Source organism: Juglans regia, chromosome 13, assembly GCF_001411555.2.
Source record: "Juglans regia cultivar Chandler chromosome 13, Walnut 2.0, whole genome shotgun sequence".
NCBI classification, from domain to species: Eukaryota; Viridiplantae; Streptophyta; class Magnoliopsida; order Fagales; family Juglandaceae; genus Juglans; species Juglans regia.
Window position 1 is genome coordinate 27,731,726 of NC_049913.1, and position 6,000 is coordinate 27,737,725.

The window sequence follows — 6,000 nt, forward strand, 5'->3', positions numbered from 1 at the left end:
AGAAAATGTGAGGGATGCTAGTGGACTAGCGGTGCTCTGCATGATTTTGGATAAGTAGAAAGTACACTGGGGCTTGAAGATGAAGAAGATATATGTAATATGCATGGGGCTGAGTGTATATATAAGGAGTTGGTTTAAGAGTTTTAATATGAAGATGATTTGTAGAATTGTAAAAGAGTTATATTGAGGCATGAATCCTAGTGGAAGGTGGAGACGTGCATGGCTTAGAGTTTGACAAGATAGTCGGTTAAAGAGTTTTAACGTAAAGATGACTTGTAGAGTTGTATCCTTGTTGGAATAGGATGCCGACGAGTTCGAGTTCAAGTTCAAGTTGGACTTGGTTACGATCATTTAAGAAAAGAGTTTGAATTTAAAAATATGATCTAGTAGTTCATTCAATGTAGGATTATCTATGACATAGACTGCGTAGGAGACTTCAATTAGTGATGATTTTAAATTGAAATAAATTTCTAATGACCGATCTTTAAATTCTAAAAAGAGTCTAACTTGTTCAATAAATAATAAATGAGTTTAACCTAGTTATTTAGCCTAATTAAAATTGCTAATCAACCTTAATAATTTATCATTCGTGGGCTTATCCAGTATGGCCCATTAAATATAATTTACATCCAAGAAGAATTATCAATAGTTCAACCTTAGAATTATTGTGTCGGGTCGTTACAGGTATGTTTGGCATATTTGTAACTTAAATCTTGTAATTCTAAGGGCATAGTTGATTTTAGAACATAGAAAATATAAGGTTTGTGAATTTTGGTCAAGTGTGGGGTCGAATTGCAAATAGTGAGAATTTGGGAGACTTTGTGGCAGTTTTGTAAATACTAATTTTTGAACCCTTTTGATTATGAATATCTTCCTTAGTGGTTCAAATCTTAACTTAGAATAACTTTGATTACAGTCGCATTGATTCTCTACTTTTTTAAGTTTGTAAGTTAGCCTCTAACTTACACTTTGATAACTTATTTATGATTTCTTAATAAATGCCACATTCATGATATAAATGTCATATTGAGCATGAAACATCATATTATATGAAATATTGAGTATCGGCTACTTGTCAATACTCAATGTAGAATATCAAATGAAATTGTCATTTTCACATGAAGTATACTTTACATGTCATGAAACATATTTTCAAGCATAACATGAAAATATAAATTTTTTTTATGACCTCAAAGGCTAGGATGAAGAATTATCCTAGTAAAACATTATTGTCCACTCTAGAGTGAGTAAAAATGGAGTGGTATCTCCTAGGTTGACGAAGAACAATCAACGGGCTTCGAATGGATCATTTTTAAAGAATACTAAAGCAAAGCCAGATTTATGGCATCTAAGGCTGGTGGGTGCATATGTATGATGTTACGATGAAGTCCTCTTTCTTCAGTAGCATATGGTGAAGTTCTTTTTCCTTTTCGAACTATCTTTAGTAGCATATGGTGAAGTCTTCTTTCTTTCCGAAATGATATGGGCAGTTAAACCCTTTTGTTCGGCCTTTGCTATGGCAGCAACGTTTACCAACTCCTGGTAGTTCTCAATCCTATGACAAGCCACTTGGCTATGGATTCTTGGCTGAAGTCCTCCCTGGAACTTCCATGTTTGCATCTTCTTTGTAGAAATTAGGCTAGGTGCGAACTTCCCCAATGTCATAAACTTGGTAGCGTACTCTTCCACAGTTAAACTACCATGGGATAGAGATGCAAACTCTTGTGGCTTCTGTTGTTTAATCGAATCTGGGAAGAATTGGTTGTGAAATCCCTCCTTGAATCTTTCCCATGTCAAAGCGGCTAGAGTTCCCAGCTCCCTCACTAGAAGCTGCCTCCATGCTTCTCCTTGAAAAAGGTACCCAGCGTATAGTACCTTATGTTCCTCCATGCATCCGCAGAGCTCATATGTCCTTTCGAGATCGATAATCCATTTTTTTGCTTTCAGAGGTCCTTCATTACTAAAAAAGTTCAGGTAACGGTGGATCATGAACTTCTCATACGAACAACCCCTAACTTCGGGTCTTAGTGTGTGCACTTATTGTTGTTGCTGATGTCTAAGCATGTCAGTTGGCAGAGGTATTGCTTCAGTGAATGCTTGCCCTCCGTCCATTGGAGGATTATGATCTTCCTAGTTGTTATCTCCACCAAAGTTCTTAGGTAATCTACCACATGCCACGTGTTACTTTCTGAAACATGTGTACATGAATCAGATACACGTACTAACTCTTATATTTCAAGAAATTCAAGCCTAATGAAGACTAAAATTTCAAACCTAATATTTGGTGCATTTCCTAAGGGCATGTGGATTTATAACCTAGAGACGTACTCTGATACCACCCGTGACACTCCCAGATTCTGCTGGGGATCGGACGGACATCTGAAGCATCGGGACAAGCAATACAAGATTACCTGCCCTCGTTCATGAAAGATAAAGATACAATGTTCCTAAAATATATCTAGCATTATGCAATATTCGTAGCAGATAATTTTTTTCTTGAGCAATACTATGCACTAAACTAAAGATATCTCAAATACTTAAAACATAATCCATAAGCATTAAAGTGGTAGACCTTCTTGATTACATCACGAGTCCAAAAGGTCTGTAATCATAAGAGTACTGGAAAGAGAGCTCCTTAAGTACAAGTAGTAACTAAAGCAACTACCAGGCTAATCCATTGAGTAGCTTGCACAACTCAGTCAAGGATGCCATAATTCTAAAGATAAATGGAAGCATTGAGGCTATGAGCTCCGCACCATGTCGTCACTGTTTAATCAATCGACTCCAGTCGATCATCTTCTGAAGCACCTCCTGATTCTGTCACACGATCTATTATTCTGGAGAAATGGTAGTTGAGACTACTGCATGGAGATTTGATTACATATCTCAGCAAGTTAATAGATAGCTTAACATATAGTTTACAAATGCAGGCATGGTAATAAAAGCATGAATGCAAAATCATAATCATAAATAAGCATAATGTGACTTGACATATAACATGGCATGAACTGACATGACTTGAACTTGAGCATAGACTGAAATGAAACTAAACTTGACATGACGTGACCTTGAATGTGAACTGACTTGGACATGAACTTAAACATGAACATGAACATAAACTGAACTTGAACTGAAACTGAATATGACCTTAACGTGAATTGAAACCTGAACTAAGCGTGAACTTAAAACATGAGTTGAACGTGTAATTGAAACATGAACTGAACTTGAACTTGAAACATGAACTGAACATGAACTTGAAACATGAATTGACCGTGAACTTGAAATATGAATTGAACGTGTACTTGAGCTTGAAATGTAATCTTGTCTCATGGAGTTACCATGATGTTCTTGTCTCATGGGACTACCATAATGATATTCTTGTCTCATGGGGCTACCATAATAGAGTAATCTTGTCTCATGGGGTTACCATAATAGAGTAACCTCGTTTTATTAAACGTGATAATCAAAAGTGAAATGTGGGTGCTACACTGGTTCCCTTGAGCCATGTGTCCCTACCGATTACCACATCACAACACATGTATCTATACTAACTGTGAGTGTGTTAAGATACGTGTCAGTTTACAAGTATATGCACTTGTTATGGACACATGTATTGTAAGTGCCAGTTCACGAGTATCTGCACCCGCATGAGTACGTATAAAAAGAAATTGAAATGTGGGTGGAACCATCTGCGTTAGTGCTTTCTGCGCTCCGGTGACTAGTTAATTATGCCTCATTCGCAACTTGTTGATCTTACTTTGTCAATCTAGGGAATTTCACACTAATTTAAATACTCCAGCATAAATAAGGGAGTTCTACTAGGATATTACCTCATCCTAACACTTAGGGTCGTGATAGACGTAAACTGACTTGACATGACTTGAAAGATTGTTCCCAAGATACACAAATTGCACTCAAGATGAACCGTGACATGAAACGAAAGGGAGAAAATGTTTCGTAGCATGTAATAGACAAAATTTCATAGCATGGCATAATATGTAATATACAACATTTCATAACATGACGTAACATGTAAGGTACAACATTTCATAACATGACGTAACATGTAAGTTACAACATTTCGTAACATGGCATAACATATGACAGACAATATTATGTGACATGACATACGTGTAATAGATAGCATTACGTAACATATATACTTGTAATAGATAGAAATATGTGACAGGATAAATTATGTAACAGATAATCATGAAGTGACATGGCATGTATGATAACATACATACATAAACTATAGTTCCATTATCCATCTCACATATACAATAATCTGATAGTAAGTTAAAAGCTAAGTTACTGTGATCGTCACGTTTTACGAGATAAAGCACGAGACACGATGAACTGTAAGTAAGAGTTCTAAATGTTAGAAACTTAATCACTGACAAATTAGAAACATGAAGAAATGCTAACTTAGAGTAAAATTATCATTTTACCCTCTACATGTGAGAAAATGACCACTTTACTCATAACTTAAGAATTTCACATCCTAACTTCAAAAGTACCAAAACTTACATTCCTCATGTATATTTTGTACTAAACTCAAATATCAACTCAGAGAAATTTAAAACCAAATATAACTATGAAAAATGACATAGGGCCGAAACTATCAAAACATTTCCAAGGACTCCAAAAATTCAAAATTTCTTCTAACATGATCAAAACACAAACCTAAGAACTAACATGCTTTTAATCAACACATAAAATTCACCACAAATTACAAAACATCACTTGACGTATTCGGCTCCATACTTAGTCCAAAAATAGAATTTATTTCCCAACTAGTTTTGATCAAACAATTGACGCGAGGCATTCTATGGTGAAATCTTCAAACCAAAACATCACATGGTTTAAACATGTGTCCTAAAGTAGATCCAAGCATTAAACTTAAAATCATATGGCTAAAAATAACTCAGAACATAGATTTAACTAAAAAATCAAACTTTTGACCCAACCGTATAATCTCTTGCATAGAAACTCACATATTTGAAACCAACGTCAAAAAGTTTCAAATTAACATCCTAACATGTAGATAAAAGGCTTAGGGTTATCAAATAAAAATATCAAAGCCACTGGAGTAAGATTAAACTACAAAAGACTCAAACTTTCTTAAAACATAAATTATTTTTCCTCTTCCAGTTTTTATGTTTCTAGATCTAAGAAAATTTTCATCAAAATCTTTAATCATGCAACTAATCTCCAACCAAAATTCATAAATACATCTCAACAATACTTCATAAAAATCTTGGACCAAGATTTGTCCATTAGCTTGGTCAAAAACTCCAAAACTCATCACACTATCTAGATTATCATCTGGATTGACCTTTCCATAGTTAAAACAACGTTTTACAATCAAACGATCATGAAATAAAACAAACAAGCTACCCACGAAAGCTATACTCAAAGAAGAACAACTTTGATGAATGAATCATTGTGGGATAATACTTACAAGGGTTCCAAAAAGGGCATGTAAAAAGCTGCTGGAATATGCTCGAGAGAGCTTCTAAGGGTTTCTTTCCAAGAATGTGAGTGAAACGTGGTGAAGTTGGGGAAGTAGTGACCTGAACGCCTCAAGTACTTTTGAAAAGGGAGGTATGACCTTGTATGACACCTTGATGTATGGTGGTTATGTCACAAAAAGGCAAGAATAGGGAGTGGTTTTTCAGCCAAAGAAATATCCAAGAGATAGGTGGTGGTGAGGTAGCCTTTGGCCGTCACATCATGCACGACTTTGGTATGTTATGGGCAGAGGTTGGTCTACCATAGGTGGGGGAAAACTTCTTCAAGAAACTTTGCCAAGTAGCCAAAGTTCATGGGCCTTAAACAAGTGGGCTTCATTTGGGGTTTAGAGAGGGTTTGGTTAGGGTTTGAGATGCTATCAAACCCAGTTCTAATTTTTCTTGGCCCAATCAAATTTTTAAGGTTTAAAAGGGTGGATAATGATGTCATAACATGGATTTGGAGAATTAATAGCATGTGAAAGTG